Here is a 24,153-nt window from a genome sequence, read left to right on the forward strand (position 1 = left end):
TTATACAATCTTGAAGTGATAAAAACTTCCTAATGGTTTATTTCAACTTAATATTTCCTTAAATTAAAAATAAATATTAATTTGCAATATTAATTATTAATAAGTATTCCTAAATGATTTCTATTATATCACTTTCGTTCTCAGCGCATGAGTGTGTGTGAGTGCTGCTCCTTGTTCGTTGATTACATAAATGCAATCGAAATGTACGAACGCTCTGCAATGGAAATTGAAATTGCAAATGGCTAAAGGCTAAAGGCCTTTGTCCCACCCACCCACTTTCCTAACTTTTTGGATGGTCTATGTGTGACCTTGGATGGGAGTGGGAGAGCCACTTTCACTGCTGAAGTACAAGAATGTGTTGGAAATCTGGTGAACATCACAATTGAAATGGTTCAAGTGCTTAGAAGTGAAGTATGGCTCTGTTTAACAGAAATCACAGAAAGTGTTCTTGTGTTCTGAGCTTTTGCAAATTTTGAAGAGGTGATTTTTATAACATTTCATCTTTTAGGTTTCTTTAATAAATTTAAACCAATAATTTTGAATTAAATTTTTATTTATTTTGTTATTACGAAGCTAAAATATTTCCTAGGACGACGCATTATGTACATTCATAGGACCCTGTCCCTAATAGACCCATGCTAAATAAATGTCCGTTTCCAATGAAGCCTATCTGATGTTCTCAAAAGCATTTTCATGGCCCCACTTTATTTGCCTACACCCAGAGAAATGTGGGACTATTTTTTAGGTAACGTATGACCTAAAAAATTTAAATAGACTAAAATGTCAGATTTAGGTAATGGGTTACCTAAAAATATTAGCATGTGGACTATCTTCCTACTTTTTAGGTAAAGCTAAAAAGATTTTTAAGGCCATCGTAACCTTAAAATTGGTCCATAAGACCTAAAATTTAGGAATAATTTGAAGTCGATTTTTACTCACAATTTAATACAAATATTGGTCCCTAATATTAATAAACAAATTATTCATTTTTTATAAGTTTAATATAAAACAAATTTATTCGACTTTTCTTAAAGCTAGTGATGGAAAAGATTCAATATATAAAATCAATACCTATGTGGACTATTTTCCTACTTTTAAGGTAATAGTGCCCTATTCTAAAAATAGAATTAGCCTGTGCCCTTAGAAGCAGGCTTTGGTTTTGCCGCAGGGCCTTTAAGTAGGTCCGTAGACCAGAGGCTAGCCTATTGGACTCTCGCGCAGAAGACCCGGGATCGATTCCCACCGAGGACCAAATAAAATGATTATTTTTTCAGAAAGATAAAATATTTACTTATCCGAATAAAACAATATAAGCAATTAAAATAAGCAAATATGTTACTATCAATGGTAAAAATGTTAGCTTTCTTAAAAATACCTAATATTTAGGTAATTCTGACCTAAAAATCTAGTTCACTAGCCATTTTTTGAGGTAACCATTACCAGAAATAAATTCAAGACTGCGTACAAAATATAGTCCACATGGACAACATTTTAGGTAATGCATGGCCTTGGCGCGTTTTTCTGGCCATGTTTCCTAAAATTTTAGGTAATTAGGCCCCTTTTTAGTCTATTTTGTTTTCTGGGTGTACCGTCATTTGAATCTCTTTATGCGTTAGACATTCATGGTCCAACTTTAATGACAGCAACAGCCCCGTCATCATCGTCAGCAAACATCTTTTTAATTAGTTGTTTTCCTTTGCCCAAGGAAAAATAACAAGAGATATTGCAAGGGAGAATAATGGGTAGGGGAATTGCACTGCTGCCTTTTGGAGTCTCCTCTACCGGCAAAAATTGCATAACAACTGCCATTAAAAGGCAGACAAGCAAATTAAAATGCACACAAAACAACAACGGGGCGAAAGGGAAAAAATTGGAAAACAAAACAGCGGCAGCAACAATGGGAATCAACAATAAAAACAACCGTGACGAGGCAACAAAAAGTTATAAACTTTGTTTAAAAAACAATTACAAGCGCCGTAGAAAGACGGCATAAAGAAAATATTAAAAAATATAAACTTTACAGTCGATAAAAAGCGCCAAAAGGCGAGACGCTAAAAGAAAACTCTTTATGACAAAAAGGAGAAGTAATAATAAACCGAAGTGGGATTCCGGAAGGAGTTCGGGATCAAACAGGGACGCAGATACGGGCTCCGAGCGGGTCAGGGATACGATTACAAGCAAGGATACGGATACGGAGGAGATACAGATACAGGTCCAGGCGTAGGCACTAAACGGCCACTTAAACGTTAACTTGATTTAGCACCTCGTAACCAAGAGAATCCCGAACAATGGAGGAAAAGGGGCCAAAAGTCACAAGTGGCCACTGTGGGCGTGGCACCGAGCTATAAAAACAGATCAGCAAGCTGGAAAAAAAGAAGAGCCAAGCCTCGGAAGAATTGTTTGGGGGAGAAGCAATAAAAAAATGGACAAGCAGCCAGAACGAATGAGCAAACGAATAAACGAATGAATATGATGGCCAGGAAGATTAACAATCAGAGTCCTCCTAAAAAACGGAGCGTATGCGAATTGAGTTCAAAGTGATTAGATAATTGTCGTGAGAAAATCGTAAAGTTCTAGGCCAGTTTTTCATTTTAATAAATGTTTGCAGCACTAAGAATATTAAAATTACTAAAACATGTAATTAGTCATTTACGAAATACCTTCTAATTACCTGAATAAAATACTTTTGTATTACTCCAAGAAAACTTATTATTGGATATTAATTTAGTTCGTTTTAGTACAAATGCCTTGCGTAGGCTCTGAATACACTTTTTAAATATTATTATTACCCAGCAGTTTGCTTTCATTTTCTGCATAATTTCCACCCATTCAATTGCCTTCCCCTCCACAGGACAACAGAAACGAGCCTTATTATCACTGAATTGTGCAATTTATTTCTCCCTGAACTCGCAGATCAAGTTGGCAGCACTTCATTCATATTCACCTGTAATCGCTTTCATTTGTCTGCGAGTACAGTTGCCCCAACTAATTGCGTCATTAGTTCGGCGAAATGAATAATTGCATATTCTCGGGGGGCGAAGCGGAGAGAGTGGGATAGATACTGGGGGGAAACCTGTCATAAGTTTTATCACAAGTTTATCTTCAACTTCTAGCGACTGCAACAAAAAACATTTGATAGCAGGGAAAGGGAGTGAAGCCTACAAAAAAACGAACTCAACGGCAGAAGGCAAAATGCACACAAAGAAAAAAGAAATGCCAAACACACAGGGAGAAGATGGAGACATATTCATGGCAGAAGAATGACAGGCATATAAGGGTTCCTAAAAAGGGGGTGGCAAAAAAAATGGAGGGGTGTGTAGTCCAAGGAATAATGTCCTGCGGCCGCTTTGGGAAATGAAAACTTCTTTGTAATGTGAATGACTCTCGGCCTTTGTGGATCCCTCGTTTCTGTTGCTCTTCTCGTTTGCTTTCTTTGTATACCCTTTAAAGGTTCAAGTTACTTTTATAAGGGTATCTGGTTTCATAGATAGCATAAATCATACATGGATATTAAATAAAATGCTTTAGTTAAGAACCTAATTCTATATTGAACTTAATTATCCAGTTTTATTTGTACTTTTGTAAGTCTGAAATTTAGATTTGTAAAATCCCTAAAATTATCCTTGAAATTACTACAAGTGCATTCAAACTTCGGCTTGCCAATTTCTATTAACTTCTTCTTTTTTCCCTGAGTTTTCCTGGGTTTCCCACATTTTTTTGGTCGGAAAAGTTACGCGAATCGCTTGCAGCTGATGAGTAGTCCAGTGTCAGTCTGGGGAGTAGAAAACTATGTGGGAGACTGGCCGACATGAAAGTGAACGCAAAAAGCGGTGGTATCGCTGAATTTATCGCCCAAAAACCGCACAAACCGCAAAAGGCGGTGAAGGCAATGGCAAAGGCAAAGGCAAAGGAATTCATCATCGTGCCGCCCTTATCATCATCATCATCGTGATGACCATCGTCATCTGAAATATCACGTATACGGAGGTGTTGCGGACGAAGTCCTTTGGGCTCCCAGCGGTCTCCTGTTTGATGTGGCCGCCACCGCCATGCCCTTTATTATATTTCTTTAACTTTTTCGCCTGTCTCCTGTCTCTCGCAAAGTTAATCCTTGGGCATCAATTTCCCGAAATAATTTGAGCAACATCAAAAGTTTTAATATGCCCAATGATAATGGCGCCTCAGTCACCCGGCCGAAACTTTTTTATTGCTCGCGCTCCGTAATTTCTTTGTCATGAGTTATGGCACCCAGCTGGCTGGATGTCCCCGTTCCGCTCCCCCGCTGACGACCTTTGACCCGGCTCCATTATATGGCCTGCGGTCAGCGATAGTCATTATGCTGTTTATTGGGCACCTCACCTGTGGGGCGGAAAACGCAGGATGTTCGCGACGGGTGACTGAAGCACTTCAGGATGCGAGTCTCCCCGGATCTGATGAATCGTTCCTGGTCCACCGCGGTAAAAGGACAATGAGGACACTCAGCAGGCGACTCGGTTGAAAGGGAGCCTTTGTGAACTCATTGCGGTTAACGATTGCCAACTGATATATCGCAATGACTTACTTAATGAAAATACTTCTTTTCATTTTATTTGTGCCAGCAATCTTATTAAATAAACATGACTCCACCAATAAGGAATTTTAAATTTTTATTGAGATTTTTTAAAGCAAATAATAATTGGAAAATTTTACAAAAGATATTTATAAACATCGATTATTTGGATCTAACAAATCTCAAACATTTTACTGTCCGAGTTTTTAGCTATAATAATCCTCACTGTGTCACAAGAATCAGCAAACAGCGTTCAGTTCTTTGAAATTAGTGGCATTAGCGATGTTTGCCAATAATCGCATTCGATCGCCGTTTTCCAATTTGGCGTTTTCTAATCAACGGCCGGCCCGGAAAAATTCGCAATTAAACCGCAACGCTAAACAGAGACGGCAGGATTGGCACAGAAAGAGAGCGAAGGCAATAAGCAATCTCGGAAATAATGCTCATAATCAACAAAGCAATGCAATTAGGCGATATATCCAGGACACGGCCATCCTATGGATGACGGAGCCCCGAAATTATGCAACAATACTTGGCTGCGTAACAACGGACTCGGTCTCTTTATCGCACCACGCCTCCTCCGCCTGCTGCCGCCCCCTTTTTCTTTGCCAATTAAACGCATTTGGTAAAAAACAAATTTCGAGCAGGAGGAGAGGACACAGGATGCTGAATCCTGCGGTATGCACACTGCCATCGATGGGACACACCGACACAGCGACAGGCAGCAATAAGCGAAAAGCCTGAGAGCAGGTGCAACAACAGCTCGCTCATTTGTTGCAGATACACTGCGAAAAAAGAGTTTTCTTTAATTTAGGGCGAGACACATATAGAACAGCAAAGGTGGCACGCTTTTAATGATTTCTTTCACCAATAAGAGATTATGGCATGTGTTATACAATTTTAAAAAATGTTTATACTTAAGTATAGATAAGGTTACAAATTAAAGAATTGACTTTTTTACACATTTTAAATAAATTTATAATAGTATTGTTGATTGGTTTAATCTTAGAGATAATTTTTGTGAGTGGACTTATAGGTATTTTTATTTTAACAAAATTTTTGGATTTCACAAATAAAACTTTTACTAGACTTAAAAAGTGTCCAGTGTGTCGTGCCAAAAAAGGTAATCCATTTATGATCGCTTCGACATGCAAAAACCTGAATTATAAAATGTTTAATTACTCTACCCTTTTTTCTCTGTGCACATTTGCTTTTTCCTGTTTCAAGGACTGTTCAACGTTGAAACAAGTTTATCAACGTGTGAAAATTGCGAAGCGCAATATGCACAGACAATAACACCAATAAGATGAGGAGAAAGAGGAGCACACAATGTGGGCGAGGGGTTGGGGTTGGAGCAAATGGGAAGGGGTGGGTAAAAGCGAGAGGGTGGAAAAGCTCAGAGAACGAAGGAAAATACGTCGCCATGCTGGCCGCATATTCAAATGCAAATCACGCCATCAATATGCAGCACACACTGACATAGACTCATATATAGGAGACACCTACTATACCACATCCGCCCCCTATTTTTGCCCACCCCTGTGTGCTCTCCAATGTCGAACGTTGCATTTTGACAAAATTATCCCTGGACGGGGTTAAATTTTGTGGTCATGCGATGCCGGCACTGAAGCTCCAATGTTCCACTGATGATGATGAACTGGATGTCGATGACAAGGCAATCTTTTTTGCACCAGCCTCCCGCTCAGTCCCTCGCAACCGCTGAAGTTACCGCTTACACGTGTCAGTCGCCAGGCGACTTAGGGCATCACTATAGTACTTATGCGATGCCACTAAAAACTTGTAGATTTTTAATTATGACGGCAAATGGAAAGGAATATCGAAGGCCACCACAGAGATTCGATTGAGCAGTTTCGAGGATAAAACCCCCAAAAAGTACAAGAAAATTTGATATTCAAAAAATATGCAACAAAAAATTTGTTATGAAATCTCCCTCCACAAACAATTTATGGATCCGCCCCTGATGTATATCATATATGATAAATTAAAAAATAAATTTAATTCATTTAATTAGTAATCATAAATGCTCTTATGCTCCTTATAATATTTCAAATTCAATCAAAATTTTATATTTTTGTAATAAATTCATTTTTTAATAGTTACCTTTCTTTTCTTCAAAATTATTTTTGACACCGGCGCGCTATCCATTGCAATTTAATCAGCCCGCCCTCGCTTAACCGCCTGCATTGCACTATGGGGCATTTGACCACTTTTCTTGGCCGAAATTAATAACTCGGTCAATTCAAAAGATATTGACTTAAAACTTTACCAGTCGAAATTTTTTGTCCCTACGCATATTATATATGAGAATCATCCGGATCGGACAACTATATCATATAGCTGCCAAAGAAACGATCAAATTTACTTTGCTGTTTTTAGAGATAAATGCACATAACTTTAAAAATAGCAATTATGTCAGTTTTTAAAACAATATTAAAAGTTTCGTACAAATCGGAAGACTATATCCTAAAGTTCTCAAAAAGAAGGGCAAAGGAAAGTATTTAATCTACATTTGTACGACTTTTTTGTTCAAAATTTTTTTTAAAGCCGCTAAAGTCCACTTAAGTTAGTCAATTACAAAGCTAAGTATTTCTACTCTATTTTGATAATAATTTAAAGCCAGAAAATTACTTACTTCCTTAGCCACCAGTGCAAACGATAGGAGTGTGTGAAATTTGAGGTTAAGGTCTTAAAAATTAAATTACAGAAAAAGTGGCAATAAGTGGCGATTCTGACCATATACATTTTAACAGCAATTAAATAATCTACAAATCCCAATAGGTTCCAGAAGTGGACTCCGCTGGACTCACTTTGTTGCTCCATTTGAAATTTAGTTTTCTTCCGAAAATGTACTTGCTAGACCGCTTCCTTTAACACTCATTTATAAGAAAAAGCCGTCTGATTTTTGTCGTCTAACCACACAACTACTTAGTACATAGCATAATCCTTTAAATCCAATCCAAAAAGTTTACTTGGATTGCTTAAAAACTCAAATTTACAGCATTTTAAAACTGCAAGCAAAAAGTCGAAATACAACAGCCCAATAATTGAATTTCGAACAGCTGATTTAACAGCTTCTAACTTCACAGAGGCGACCTCTATCGGATTTCTGTAAACGTAACATTGTTAAATGGTCTTCTGTTAACACGTCCCCAAACAACATTTTTTGTTTTAACGACTTTTAAAAAATGGGTTTTGGCCAACCAAGGTGGTCAAATGCCCCATAGTGCATTGGCCAGCTCAATTAAGTTAAAGCCTTGTGTTTGAGATGTCACGGGCAACTGTGGGATGGCCAGGGCGATGACGATGCCACTTTTGCCGGGCATCGATTTAAAAGTTTCGCATCTCGGGCTCACCCCCAAATTCAGAGGGTGGCAGGGGTGCAAAAAATAAGTCACTCACTTAAAAGTTGGGCGCCTGCAACGTTGCAAAGTTTGCTCAGTGTCCATGTCCATGTCCGTGTCTGGAACCCATGTCCCTGCTCGTCGCTGGTCAGTTAGTTTCAATTTTAGTTTTTCAGTTCGCAGTTTGCGTTTTCCCTTTTTTTAGGGCTGGGGAGAGGGATCTGGAATAACTGGACACTGATTACATGTGACAAGTTAATGAGTTTGCGGCCAAACATGCTTTGTTGAGCAAATAAATTAATTAGCGCTCTAATTGAGTTTTTTTTCGAGTCTCCGCTCTGCTTTAAATAATGCACATAAATCACATTTCAATTACGCTTTCAGGCCTGATGAAATCCTGCCGCCCGACTTGAGCAATTTAATTTATAGGCGAAGCAATTTCAATTTCCGCGCTGCAATAAATAAACATATAAATGCATGCAAGTTCTCAAATGAGTTCGTTCAACTGAGATTCAACAGTCGAGCAGTGCCAAAAAACGAGAATTTATACTGAGCTCCCTTGGTTGGTTTCTGTTGCCATTGCGCATCATTAAGCGATAATTATTTGGAGCACAGCGCGAATTCGAGGGGAGAAAATATTGCATTTTTAACAAGAGGCCTGCCAGCAAATGATAAAGCGAGAGTAAGATTGCAGAGTCGAAACTTAAATGGATGAAATATGGCCGCGAAGAAATTTGTAACTTTTGTTGGTATAAAATTTGATTTAAACTGCCTTACTCTTGGAGTGTTCTGTGCAAAAGAAAGCTAATTATTTTTATGATGTATTTTTCAGTAGCTTTTGCTAGACAAAATGTTATAGGGGCTGTCCATATATTACATAATCACCTAGGGGGTCATTGAAAGGATTATGATTTATGTTTGATTACATGCACAATGTTTACGTAATCATTTTATATGTAATTTTTATTTTAAAGAATTTATTTAAAAAGTTTTTTCCTTTAATTATATCACAAACTTGGATAGGAAAGCAGAAAAAAATTTTTTTTTGCTGGGCGGCGAAAAAGAGAATGTTTATTGGTTCAATCACACGAAGGAAGCGAAGACCTGGAATGGCTTGACGAAGAGTATGTTGAAGATAATTTCAGCGTAGACGAACCGAATGTGTCATACCAAACTCCATTTATAAACAATATTAAAGATTGGGTTGCATCTCCGTTTGAATCCACAGATTAAAACAACAAATTTTTTTGTTTATTCCTTGTTTATTAAAAGATTACTTTTAATCACTAGGTTGGTGGGGGGGGAGGGGTCAAAAATATTGGAGATAAAAAATACAATTTTTAGTGAAAATAAAAATAGGATTGATATTTTCTCAATAAAATAGTTTTAATAGTTTAAATTAGTTTCATTCAAAAAATAATTAAACAAGTCAGATAATAACTCCCTCCTTTTTTATAATATTTCCCCTTTAAAAAAATTAATTCCAAACCTTTTTCCAGAAACAGTTTGGAGCTCTCTCTATCGCTTTTTCCTTTTGGCTTTTCCGCCTATTATGCTAAATTAATTTTCAGAAACCCGAATCCCTGGAAAAGTGGTCAGGCAAACGGAAAACCCTTGGACTAGGCCTAAGCTCTGCTCAGTGCACTAACAATTGACTTTTCCTTGAAAAGTCCAGAAAAACCGAGAGGCTATTTATTTGTCAATTTGGAAAAGGCAAGCCAGAAAGGCAACTAAGAAGCAAATAAATATCTTATACAAAATGAAATGAAAGGCTGGGCCCAAAAGAGTTAGAACAGAAGCTGAATTCGAAAAAGAGAGGCAACCAAATCCCATAAACACGACATGTCACAAAGGGAAAAAGCTGCAGAATGGTTCTTACCAATTTAAAGAAATATCAAGCCAGGAAAGAACCGAAAAATAAAGCTGACAAAATATTGGACAGCGGCTGGGACTCTAACATATTGAACAAATTTCCCGAACTGGATTTCCCCAATGACTTTGTTGTTCTATTTCGTTTCTTTCCATTTGCATTTCAAATTCTATTTGAATGACTTTCCCTTTGGCAGTTGGCAGTTAATGCTGGATTGACAAAAGCCCTGACCAGCTTGACTAATCAGGATCTGCGACTTGCCCCTAATTAATTTGCTAATGCATATGCATGACCCGAACAATTGCTGGGGGGGCAATGGAAATTTGGTTAATTGAAGGAAAGCCACATTTGTGTTTGGGCATAATAATTGAATTTATTTTTCTTTTGGGTTAAGCAAAACAGAAGCCAAACAGGGTATAAAAGAATACCGAAAAACAAGCCAGGGACGTAGTTTCAAATAAAACCAAAAGGAAGCACTTTTGATTGATTTGTGTATTTCTTCTCATTCCTTTTTATATGCGACCAGTGATTTATTTTTCCAACGAAATTGAATGAAAATTTAGTTTTGCAGGTACATAGTCCGAAAATGCTATTTTTATACATTAAAATATATAATACAAATTTTTTAAAAATATATTGTGTCCCCCTCTTAACGCCCTTTTCTCGCCTTGCGGAAATATGCAAAACAACATTTTCAGCCTGGTAGTAAACACACATTGCCCTTCTCTTCTTTTCGCGCACTCATTTACATAATTATAAGATAAATAAAAATTTTCCGGCAATAACAACGACCGAGCTTTTCCATCCTCGCCAGCTTTTGTTTCATTTTTGATTTCTCGCTGCCAAGGACGACATCTAACAATTTATGCAAAGTGCTGAGGGAGGAAAAGGCGGAAAAGCCGAGAATGTATGGGGGCGTGGCAGGCACATGGAAATCATAAACAAAAGTTTTACCGAGTCTAAGCTAAAGTGTGTGACAAGCGGATGGCAGAAAGTGCCAAACAGGAAACTAACACGGACAGTGAAAATTTCTCTGAATTTTATTGTAAAATGGAGAATGAGTCTACGAGTGCCCACAGTTGCATTTTATTCCGGCTGGCAGCTTAAGTGGCCATCGTGTCGAAATCCATCGCAGGCGGAATCAGCATTAACTTTTGACACTTTGATTGGTTGGCCAACAACATCGGTTGTCCGTTTTTTAATTGAAATCAGAAAAGTGCAAAAAAAAATTATTTTCACTCTTTTTTTTGTTCCGGCTCTCTGGGTTTGTTGCATAATTGAGTTTATTAAAATTTGAAAGGCGAACGTTAAATGTCTTTCCCTTGTTTCATTTACCTTATGAAATTTTAATTTGCAACTTATGAATATTTCATGCTCACAAAATGCTCTACACAATTTTCTTTTTTCGGTCATGCCAACTTTTTGGGGGTTTTCGAGGGTTTGTACATAAGAGCGAAGAAACTTTATTTCCAAAAATGTAGGTCAGCTGTCATTGTGCGAAAGACTGAGGTTTTCCACACTTAATTGAGCTAATTGGGTTGAGAAGTTGGGGAATTTAAAACGTAAGTTATTGTGACAGAGAAGAGGGCATTCGGATTAAGATTTAACTTTTTTATTTAATGTAGAAAGCCTTTTAAAATACCTTTTTATAACACATACATTTCTTAATTCTTATACTATTCTAATTTGAATAAAATATTTTTATTATACTTAATTTTTGTTATTTCTAAAGTTTATTTCATTTTTATGGTCGAAAAATCAATCTCCTGAATGTTTTAATTTATTTCTCACGATTATTTACGTAATGTAAATTCTGTCTGAAAGTCTTAAATCTTTACCATACAGACCGCAACAGCGAGCTCACTTTGTAAGGGGCAGCTCAAAAGATAAATTCCCCAGCGCAACAAAGGATTTAAAATTCATTAATAAACACCTGAGAGTCTCTGGGAGAAGGACCACCACGAAGAAATCATCAATACCCGTCTGCCTTGCTCCTTAATTAAACAGTTGATACTATTGCCACCCCCATTTTCCACGCCTCCCATTTTCCCGCTCTTAAGGGTGCTCGATTGGGCGGACAACGAAGCAAACAACTTAAGCTGATATGAAAATTATTTCGCTCTTGTGTCGACAATTAAATGCCACGCCCAGTGCATGTTGTGCCGCCCCAAAAAGTACATAATTAAAAACAGAAATGCTGGGGGCGGGGCAGGTTGAAAAATCTGTGCATTTAATTGAAAGCCGCTGGAGAAGGACAGGCCGCAATCAGCTTGGTCCTTGGTCCTTCGCAGCGGCGTCTTCTCATAAATAAAATACGCCAAAGTGAGCCGCCAAAGAGTTTGTCTTAATGCCCCCGCCATGGTTAACGTGGTCCTGTCCCCGCTTCCTCCTCCTGCTCCTCGTCTGTCAATCAGGCTTTTCATCAGCTGCTGTCGCAGTTTGGTTTTCCGTGAAAAGTCCATGTTGCTGCTGTTGTTTTTGATTACAGGGAGCCGAGGCCATTTAGCAGACAGGCGGGTTTTTCCGTCCTGGGCCACAGAAACTCTGACATATTAATGAAGTTCAGGACGAACAAGTTGCCGCAGCAACAAGCTTTTTAAATCAATTCGCGAAAACAATTAAAAACTTGACTTTCGCTGCCACGCCTTCTTCGTTTCACTCCGCCCCCTTGTGGGTGAAATGCTGACACTGCGCATACGACATGTGGCCCTAGAGAAAGCGCAGAAAGAACTTGCTCCAAGTTTCTCTGGTTACTCGACGGTATTGTCATGGACACTCGAAAAACCGTGGTCTGTAATAATTATCAGAAATTCTTCATGAAAAAATTAACAAATATTTTTTAATTAAATATATATTTACAAATGCTCTTACAATTAAGTACTCAAAAAAATTCTTTAAGAATTTTTATTTTTAAAAAAAATATTTCAGTTTAGAGAATGTTATCTATCTATAGAGGAAATAGTATAAATATAAATGACTTGAGTGTTTTCCATCTAAAAATATAAAGGTTTAAACAATTATGGTTCTGTTTTTGTTTACTTATACTAAATATTTTTATTTTGCTCAGTGTAGTCACACAGAAAATCATACGAAGTTAAAGAAAATGTAATCGGGTGGGAGGGAACGGTGAACAAGTGAGTAGAGAACTCTTCTAACAGCAAATACAATTCAACAAAAAAGTTTCGCTGCGCTTTGCATAATTAATGTTTTAATGTCAATCATACGCACTGTGTGCCATGAAATATATGCAAACTGATTTTCGCGTTTTCCAATTTACACCAGCTTTTGTCTGCCGTCTAAAGTTTTGCTGGTAATTAAATTTGTAAAATTTCCATTTACAATGCTAAATGTCTGAGGAAGTCTTGTGCATAAATTTCAAATAACACAAAACTTTAAACTCAAAGACCGATATCTTTTTTCGAGTGGAAATGAAACTGAAAAGCGAAAGCACTCAACGGCAGAATCCTTTAGACACCTGCTGCCAAAGAAAGGAAAATTGATTACACATGACACGCCCACACTAATGTGCAAAAAGCAAACTATAGTGAGATGAAAAATCACAACAAATATTCGACAACAAACAAAACACTGACAATGGCAAATAGTAATGGCATTGCCTTTGGCAACAACTATGGCTCAAGAACAACATCAAACACCATGGGAAAAGGATCTCAGATCCTGCGGCGAACAATGTGACAAACGATGTGTGAAGGAGTCGCTGCTGCTGCTCCTGCTCAGAAATCCTGAAGCGTTAAGACGGGGTAACAAAAAATCCAACCACACAATTGTCACGGGGGTTCAGAGGTTAAGGGGGTGAGTTCCATGGCGGGCATTACGTATACGCAGCGTTGAATTCGGTCATTTTTCATGGCTGGCAAAGACATGGAATGAGCTGAAGACGATGACTACAAATCGTGACAAATTCTTGATGCGGGTTAAGTTACACATTTTTTTTGCCCCAACTTTCGGTGATTTTTCGTTTTTTTGCTGCGCCAACTTTTTGGCTTAGGAATACATTCTAAAATATTTCTGACGTCTGGTCGACATGTAGGGATTGCCTAGACTTAACTCCCTTATCCGCTATTCAATTCGGGCCACCATAAAAATCGAGACGAAGACCAAGGCGACAATAAAATAAAAGGCGGCTCCCGGGTAAAATGAATTTTAAATATTTTACGGATGAATACGCGGCGTTTCCGCTGTCAGCACTGATGGGTTTTTGCCCTATATACACGATTTTGCATTTAAATTTTCGGTCATAAATTACACTGCCCAAATAGGGCGGTTAGAGTGGGTTTTTTTTTTGCTACTTGCTTTCCTATAGCTCCACCACCTGACCATTACGCAAAAGCATATTCAATGACAGCATTTTTAATGCAATTTATGGTCGTTAAGGCGACAAAATATAATAAAAATGAATAATATGCCAACTGCTGTGCGGGTGATGCAACACGTGACAGGGTCCTGCCACAGGACACAGAATTCTGAGTGCGGCATACAGGACCCACACATTACCGCCATCACCACACCCACAATATTTATGGGCGCCGTAAATAAATCGACGCGCCAAATGTGCGAAACAATACATAACTCAAAACGAACGCGAAATGAAACGAGGACAGCTCGAGAATACAGGGCGAAAATATTAAAATATTTATGGAATGTAGGAATAACCACAAAAATTAAAAAGAAAAAAAGAAATATTTTTTCCAACATAAAATGGCAAACATTGAAACACTTTAGCTAAGAAACTTCATCAAAAACTAATCAATAGAAATCTCCTGACAAGTGCTCAATCAATAATGCATTCGATTTTTTTCCAACTCGTAAGATGAGGCCAAATAATATAAATATTTGATGATGGCATTTTATATAAGCATTCAGGTAGAGGGAATACATAAGAAGTTGCCAGGTACGCAGCCGTAAGATAAGCTTTCAGATAAACAATTCAATTTATCAAAGCTTGAAAAGAATGTCAGGCGTTGATCTGAAACAGAAATTTTTATATATTTTTTTCCTGGCAGTTATATATGCAGGCTTATAAAAAGCCCAAAAAATTGTAATTATTGACATTTCTTAAGTAAAATAAAGAAAATATCTAATAACAATACAACCTATTTTTACAATATTGATGAATTTAAAGAATTCCTTTAATTCTTAGACACTTATGAAAGTCTGTAAGTGCACCTTTATCTAAACCTTCCCCCCATAAAATCCCCTTTCGATTAATGAGAGAAAGAGAGGGCAACTGACCTCCCTCCCGATCATTATCCATCATACACCTGAGCATGTATAAACATTTATATCAATATACACGAAAAAAACATTATGACCAAGGGGAAGGGCTCATAAAAAATTCAAAACGGCTTAAGTAGCTTCAAAGTAGCGCCAAAAACAACAAAACAACTCGCTGCGAAAGTGAAAAGTACACAAAACAGGGCCGGTGGAGAGTTCTGGTTAGGGGCTCTCGAGTGGGATGGGGTTGCAGCATGTTCTGCACTGACCCGGAACAGAAACCAGACCCCAAAAAAAACCGACCCAACTCGACACGCATGTTTATGTGCTTTTTACAGCTGCTCTCGGCTTATCTTTGGCCCAAAGTTTCTCCATGTGAGTGTGTGCTTGCTCGAAATGATTTTAAAAATAACTTTTGCGGTCATTTCACTAAATGTTCAGGGGCAAGGGTCCATCTGGGTAAGGCTGCTTGGATAAGGGTTAAAAATATTAGAAAGATGAAGGTAAAGTATGCGTGTTGTGGGTGGTTATTAGGTGGCTGCAGCTTCAACTGTTTTTTGGTCTCACGCGTCTGGCAACTTATTAATAGGTTTTTAAATACGTTATTTATTGGGGTGAGAAAAAGAGGTTGAGGTTATTCAATGCCTCATTAAAATTAAAAACGAAAATTAAAGAACGAAAGTTTGTTGGTCAATACTAGTAAGGAATTTATTAAAAACAAGAGAGAACGCTATAGTCGGGTTGTTGTCCCGACTATCTAATACCCGTCACTCAGCTAAAGGGAGTGCGAACGCTGTGTCGGGTTGGTGTCCCGACTAATAATCGTAACTCAGCTAAAGGGAGTGCGAGGGAGATAGATATATAATTTTTGATTGCGTATAACTTTTTAATGAATGGTCCGATTTGAAAAATGTCTTCTACATTTCGATAGATATAAATATACACAACAAAATTGCATTTATACTTCTCGGAAATCTTTAAAGATGTGGGCGCAGGACCCGTTTTAAAATCGTTAGTGGGCGATTGTGGGCGTTAGAGGGGGCGTGGCGCTCGGCTAAAATAAACTTGCGCTGCGTAGGAAGCCAAAGAATATGTGTGGGAAATCTCAACCTTCTAGCTTTTGTAGTTTCTGAGATCTCAGCGTTCATACAGACGGACAGACGGACAGACGGACATGGCTAGATCGACTCGGCTAGTGACCCTGATTAGGAATATATATACTTTATGGGGTCGGAAACGCTTCCTTCTAGCTGTTACATACTTTTGCACGAATCCCGTTACTCGTAGAGTAAAAGGGTATACTAGATTCGTGCAAAAGTATGTAACAGCTAGAAGGAAGCGTTTCCAACCCCATAAAGTATATATATTCTTGATCAGGGTCACTAGCCGAGTCGATCTAGCCATGTCCGTCTGTCCGTCTGTCCGTCTGTCTGTCCGTCTGTCTGTCTGTATGAACGCTGAGATCTCAGAAACTGCAAAAGCTAGAAGGTTGAGATTTCCCACACATATTCTTTGGCTTCCTACGCAGCGCAAGTTTATTTTAGCCAAGCGCCACGCCCCCTCTAACGCCCACAATCGCCCACTAACGATTTTAAAATGGGTCCTGCGCCCACATCTTTAAAGATTTCCGAAAAGTATAAATGCAATTTTGTTGTGTATATTTATACCTATCGAAATGTAGAAGACATTTTTCAAATCGGACCATTCATTAAAAAGTTATACGCTTTATAAATTGTCAACATATATCTATCTCCCTCGCACTCCCTTTAGCTGAGTTACGATTATTAGTCGGGACACCAACCCGACACAGCGTTCGCACTCCCTTTAGCTGAGTGACGGGTATTAGATAGTCGGGACAACAACCCGACTATAGCGTTCTCACTTGTTGAAGAATAATTTCAGAACTTATAAAAGTAAATGATTTTCCGTTTTAAAGCGTATTTTGTGACAAACATTGTTCTCTGCGTTTTGCCACGAACTAATAAAATGTGTGCGAGACGCTAAGAAATTGGTAAAAACTTTTGCGTGTTGGCTGGTAACCATTTCCAACTGCCAAACAGATAAAAACGCACTTTCCAGGTAACAGTCGGCGAACTGTGGATGGAGGACGTGGAAAAGGTGCGTTGGGAAAACTGAAGAAAAACACATGCAAGGCTTTCCTTACTTCTGTGCGCGTGTTTTTTATTATTGTTGAACTTTTACATGGCTACAATATAAATTAAAATGGCAGGCACTCTACGGGAAACGAGGGCTTGGGGCATGGCCAATGAAGTTTATGTGCCGCGCACTTTACGCGAAATCACCACTCCACCCTCCTCACATCACCCTATTGCATTTTCCCTCTGGCAGCTGCCATACGAGATTATGTATCTTACATACAGATGTGGTTTACGATTTAGTAACAGCCGATATAAAAATATATATAATATGACAATATTTTTTAATTATTTATTGTAATAATTTTTCCCTATATAAGAAATTAAGTTTTTATTAAAATAAACAATTTAAAAAATGTTTAGTGCTGATTTAAAAATAACATTAATTACCATTTTTTTGTTAATGTTCTACTGTTTTGCCCACTATTGTATATACCAAAAGATATTCATGTGCAAGTGAAAATGTAGAGCAGAGCCTACAGAAAGACAGACAGAGACAAGAACAGCGCGGTAGAAAGAGATGGCGGAGTGGCAGGATGCTGAAACAGATTCGACTCTTAATAATTTCCGCACTCGAGTTGATCGAAATCATAAAATTTTATGAGCCTGCCAAGAGCCGAGTAAGTGGAGCCTGTATCTCTCTCTTTTTCTGCCCGCCACTCTCCATCTCTTTCTACTTTTCCAGTCCGTGTGTTGGCAAAATGGCTGCCACACTCAGTCAGTCAGGAAAAGTCGGAAAAAGGCCAACAATGCGACAGATAGACAGTCAGACATGAAACCCGAAGGGTGGCCAGGCAAAGAAGGCTGTCAGGGAACCTTTTTTAAAGCCTCCGGCTAAATGAGCGTTCAAGTTATACTCGTTTTTTTCACCACATGCTTGGAAGGAACGAATATGATAGATGGTTAAGGGAGTCTGAGGAAAATAAAAAAAAAATGTGACGAGGGGGATATAAATAATTGTTCTGTCTGAAGAAGATCTATTGATTTTATTTAAATGTCACTTCACTTAAAGAAAAGAAAGTGCTGGCAAGTAGTAAGGACTGACAGTTCCATATTCTCTTTATAAAATCAATAAAGAAAAGAATTGCTTTTGTAAGGTATATAAAATTCTCATACTATAATTTGTTGGCGAAACGAAATCGTTTTAAAAGGTTTGCGTTTATATTATTCCCTAAGGCTTAGTACTATTGTTGTAAGTAGACGAAGCTTTTCAGCTTATTTAGATTTCCACAAAAAAATATTAAATTTTTTGGTGGCATACTTCTATAAAATGGTAACCAGATTAATAGGACCAAATATTGCTAAATGAACAATTTCAATAAACATAATTATTAAAATACAAACAATAAAAAAGAAAGCCAAATTTTAAGTTGAAACAAGAGAGAACGCTATAGTCGGGTGCCCAGACTATCAGATACCCGTTACTCAGCTAAAGGGAGTGCGAAGGAGATGGAGATAAAAACTTTGATCCGCCGTAACTTTTTAACGAATGGTCCGATTAAAAAAATTTCTTCTACATTTAGATAGGTATTGATAAACACAATAAAACTGAATTTTTACTTTTCCAAAATATTGAAATTTTTAAAATCGTATATAAGCGATTGTGGGCGTTAGAGGGGGCGTGGCACCCTTTTGAAACAAACTTGCGCTGCGTAGGAACTCCTAGAATCTGCATGCAAAATGTCAATCTTCTAGCTTTTATAGTTTCCGAGATCTCAGCGTTCATACAGACAGACAGACAGACAGACAGACAGACAGACAGACAGACAGACAGACAGACAGACAGACGGACAGACAGACGGACATGGCTAGATCGACTCGGCTAGTGATCCTGATCAAGAATATATATAGTTTATAGGGTCGGAAACGCTTCCTTCTAGCTGTTACATACTTTAGCACGAATCTAATATACCCTTTTACTCTACGAGTAACGGGTATAAAAAATTGAGACCTCTTCCGAAGCATATTCCCAGCTAAAGCCCACCAAGATTTTCTGAGATTTGATTTTTGAAAACCATAAAAGTAAAACGGTGAACAGTCCCCGAAAATTCTGACATTCCCGGCTGGCTTTCATTTTTCATCATACTCGCATTATGTGGAGCTCCTACCGTTTTATTTTTTCCGCTGGCTACAATTTGCCATTACGTCGATTTATGCGCTGCTGGGACTAAAAATATTCTCCACCGCCCCGCTAAATAATGCACTTGGGAAATTAATTTTCCAACTCTGGCTCAGCATTGGGAACGCAGAACGTCTTTGGCTGCATCAAGTCATAATTTTCGTGGGAGGAACTTACGGGGCGAATTGATTGAAGTTTTTCCAGTCAGAATAAATTAATTCGATTGTGCAATACAAGCTGCTCAATTAGTAGGAGAGCCTTTGAAGAACTGGGGTCCCTGGGATTCCCCCTGCAGCTCTCCACTAATTATGTTGTTTGTGCATTGCACTATGGGGCATTTGACCACCTTGGTTGGCCAAAACCCATTTTTTAAAAGTCGTTAAAACAAAAAATGTTGTTTGGGGACGTGTTAACAGAAGACCATTTAACAATGTTACGTTTACAGAAATCCGATAGAGGTCGCCTCTGTGAAGTTAGAAGCTGTTAAATCAGCTGTTCGAAATTCAATTATTGGGCTGTTGTATTTCGACTTTTTGCTTAAAATGCTGTAAATTTGAGTTTTTAAGCAATCCAAGTAAACTTTTTGGATTGGATTTAAAGGATTATGCTATGTACTAAGTAGTTGTGTGGTTAGACGACAAAAATCAGACGGCTTTTTCTTATAAATGAGTGTTAAAGGAAGCGGTCTAGCAAGTACATTTTCGGAAGAAAACTAAATTTCAAATGGAGCAACAAAGTGAGTCCAGCGGAGTCCACTTCTGGAACCTATTGGGATTTGTAGATTATTTAATTGCTGTTAAAATGTATATGGTCAGAATCGCCACTTATTGCCACTTTTTCTGTAATTTAATTTTTAAGACCTTAACCTCAAATTTCACACACTCCTATCGTTTGCACTGGTGGCTAAGGAAGTAAGTAATTTTCTGGCTTTAAATTATTATCAAAATAGAGTAGAAATACTTAGCTTTGTAATTGACTAACTTAAGTGGACTTTAGCGGCTTTAAAAAAAATTTTGAACAAAAAAGTCGTACAAATGTAGATTAAATACTTTCCTTTGCCCTTCTTTTTGAGAACTTTAGGATATAGTCTTCCGATTTGTACGAAACTTTTAATATTGTTTTAAAAACTGACATAATTGCTATTTTTAAAGTTATGTGCATTTATCTCTAAAAACAGCAAAGTAAATTTGATCGTTTCTTTGGCAGCTATATGATATAGTTGTCCGATCCGGATGATTCTCATATATAATATGCGTAGGGACAAAAAATTTCGACTGGTAAAGTTTTAAGTCAATATCTTTTGAATTGACCGAGTTATTAATTTCGGCCAAGAAAAGTGGTCAAATGCCCCATAGTGCATTGCCTTCGATAGCTTCTTGAGCAAGGCCGAAAAGCTACAAGTTTCTGCCATTTCCCTACATGCTTTCCACGTCTCCCAAGGCTGTCTGTTTGGTAGAAGGACGAGGAGGGTGGGATAACGGGAAAGGAGACCATGTTAACCATCCAAATGAAAGCAGGAAGGCACCCAAGGAGAACCAACAACAATCAACAACAGAGGCAGCGGCAGTAAAGCAAACATAAATCTGAGGCAGGGGTAAAAATGCAAAAAAGGCTAAGGACTGTTAACTACCTCATAATACAAATATCTTATTAAATATTCCATGCCTAAAGTAGTTTAGATTTTATTAGGAACAATAACTGTTCGTAATTTGAAGGATCTTTAATTAGTTAATATTTCCTTAAAATTATATTTGTATGAGTTGCAAAAGCTTTGACAATTCCATTTTACTCTTTAACTTCCCAATTACTAGGTATTGGCGGCATCAAAAACAAAAGCCAAGGCTGAAGCTGTTATGTTTATTATGCCAGGCATGTGAGTTAATTCTTTGAACTGTTGAGGTTGTTGTTATTAGTGTTGTTCTTATTTCTCGCTGGTAGTGGGAAAGCTACGAATATGCCATTCCTTTTCCCCCACTTCGCCCTTCACTTTTCCATACTTGCCTTGATCATTATTTTTATTTCAGTCGCGTGCATGTTACACAAAAATGTTTGATAAAGATGTTATTTGATACCACAAGCACACACCCTCGAATAGATAAGGTGCCTGCACGAAAACACAGGAAAAACTAAAGGAAACGCGGAGAAGAAAGCGGGGCAAAAGTGTTGCATACTTAGAAGGGCGATAATCGAGGGTGGGAAAACGGGCTTATAAATAAAGTGAAAAATAAGCAGTAGCGGCAAACTGGCAACTAAAACTAGTTAGTTAACTATGTTGAACTTCATAAATAGTAATTTAGCTTATAGAAAAAGGGAGAATCTTTGCAAAAGCTGTGCAAATTTAAATAGGAAAGCGAACGAATACAGAAACTTTATGGCAACGGTTTAAAATTACTTATTTTCTATGTGTTATTCAAATATTTTTATTAATAAACTGGAAAATATATTTATGAAAGCCGAAACAATAATAATCTATTTATTTTTGTTGAAAGTTTCAAATTAAGAGATTTTCTGGTTACAGCTTTAAGAAGACCACTGTATAATAAATCCCCTGAATCACCGATGGCATGTAGCATTCCACTTAGTTATGCCCAAAACCTAATTACAGCTACGGTCATAAGACATTACTTCTCATCCACGGAGATTTCCGTTCGAGGAGCTCGAACCCTTAACGTAGAGTCTGCTCGCTAACGACTGCATCATTAACCGAAGTAGGACTTCTCCAGGCAAACCATCCAATCTGCCCTTCCCCCCGACAATCTTATTATCCCAAAAACCAAGCAGGATTATCGACACCGAACTCCTTTTCGGGAACAGAGCCAAAAATTCAACTTAACTGATACATTTAATTTTATTTATAACGCACGCATGGCCAGAGAACAAGAGTTCCGAGTGTAAGCATAAATATTAATGCACTCACCAAGGTTAGTGGATAAGGATAAGGATGTCTTGAGCAGGGTTCGGTATACCTGAAAGCAAACTTATTGGCTTATTAAAGTCTAATGCTACACGGGACGGTGTGTGTTTTGTGATAATGAAGCCAAACAACACCTCCGACAGGATATCAACCATTTAGGCCTGCTACACAGCAAGAAATTTGGTCAACAGTGTCTATTTTACAATGGAAATGAAATTTAGAAACAATTTAATAATTGAGGAAAAAGCTATGAACATTATTGTTTCTCTTAAAAAATGCATTAAAATAAATTATTATAACGTTTTAAAATAAATTAGGGCCGCATGTTTAATTTAAGTTAAAAATCTCACTTTACATTACACATGGACGAAAAAGGCCTTTTAAAGTACTAGAAATTTTCATAAATTAAAAATTTTTTTTTTAAAGCAAAATTAATAAGTAGTTCACTTTTTCCCGGTGGACCCCACCTCTTTAATTGCTTCACCTAGCCATTGAAGTCGAGTTCAACACTGAATATTAATGCCAAAATTTTCTGCTGCCCGCCGCTATTTAATATCGATGTGGATTCCCCACCGGCAACCTTATAAATATCCCAAAAAAGTGAGAGAAGAAAAAACTTTTGGCCGACAAAGTTGAGCTCATGAAATGGTCAAAACTGTTTAAGCCAAGGCCAATATTGGGCATTAAGTAGGCTTTGATGAGCCATACCCATGAATAAGAAAGAAGCTGCCCAAGTTGTTGTTCCTCTCGATTTTATGACGTTCAAAAAAGCAAGCCAATAAAGTTTCAGGGATGGTACATATGCCCCTTCCCTTCGAGGAAAACTTTCCTACTCAATTTTGCTTCGCCACATTTTTTGTTCTTTTGGTTTTTGGCATTTTTAAAATATTTATGTTATTACGCTGTGCTTAAATTTATGAATTTGCCAAAGTATTTAGTCAATAGCTCAGCCTGATAAAAGCCAAAGGGAAAACAAACAGAACTTTTCGATGCTGCATATTTTATGCTAGCTCCCATCGAAGTAAGTGGGTAATATTTATGGGAATAAGGTCTTGAATTTATGTCGAAAGTTTCGGCTGCTTAATGTGCGGACAGTTGAACAAAAGGCTGAACTACATTATGAAATTTTAATAGATGGTCGGCACAGGAAAACTATTTTAGCTTTCGATTGGATAAGCTAAAATAAATGTCTTTCCTTACCACCTGACATAAAATTTAATTAGGTTTTTTAGAAAAATTTTCCTCCACCACCTACTGGCCTTATATAAAATAATAAATTAGTAATTGAATAAACTCTATTTTAAAAGGAAGACTATAATAATATGCACAATTAATTTTACTTTATTAAACCATCCGAAGAACTATAACGTTATATGTTGTTTCCATTTTTAAATATTTTCAAATAACATTTTAATGTGGTTTTATTATTCCAAATATCAAGAGCAATTAAATTGAAGGAAAAGCCATTAGCCTTTGCCATTAACAAATAAAATTAATCGGAGCCTACAGAAAAGCGAATAATTTAATTTAAATATCAAATGTCAAGAGCTGTCAATAGTGCATGTAAAACAAACGAGTAAATCCAATTCAAATCGAGCAAGAAATTTTACTCTAAAGTGAAATTACATTAATTTAATGAACATTTTAATGCAGACACTAACATACAAATGCGATTGGGACTCGGCCGACTGTTGTTTTCCCATCCAACGAGTGCTCTCCGTGAGCATTTGGAATTGAAATAATTTAGGGAGGTATGTCCTGAGTGCAGTTCTGCATCTGACCATTGTTTTCAAGGCCCCAAACGACCCGGCCCCGAAACTCGAGCAGCGGCAATTTCCGCTCCAAATGCTCTTCTCGGCAGGGGAAATTATTAAAAGCGAAACCGGGCGCGCTATTATTTTTTGACACTGATAAATTTACGGAGCAGGGCGGAAAATGTGGAGCAACG

The 24,153-nt window shown here is 37.6% G+C and overlaps 1 protein-coding gene across 2 annotated transcripts in view; it reads left to right on the forward strand.

The window, feature by feature from the left end:
- Nucleotides 1-24,153, forward strand: part of LOC108067638 (uncharacterized) — a 136,255-nt gene that overhangs the window by 45,540 nt on the left and 66,562 nt on the right. The window lies entirely within an intron of this gene.

The sequence above is a fragment of the Drosophila takahashii genome, chromosome 2L (assembly GCF_030179915.1).
Source record: "Drosophila takahashii strain IR98-3 E-12201 chromosome 2L, DtakHiC1v2, whole genome shotgun sequence".
NCBI classification, from domain to species: domain Eukaryota; kingdom Metazoa; phylum Arthropoda; class Insecta; order Diptera; family Drosophilidae; genus Drosophila; species Drosophila takahashii.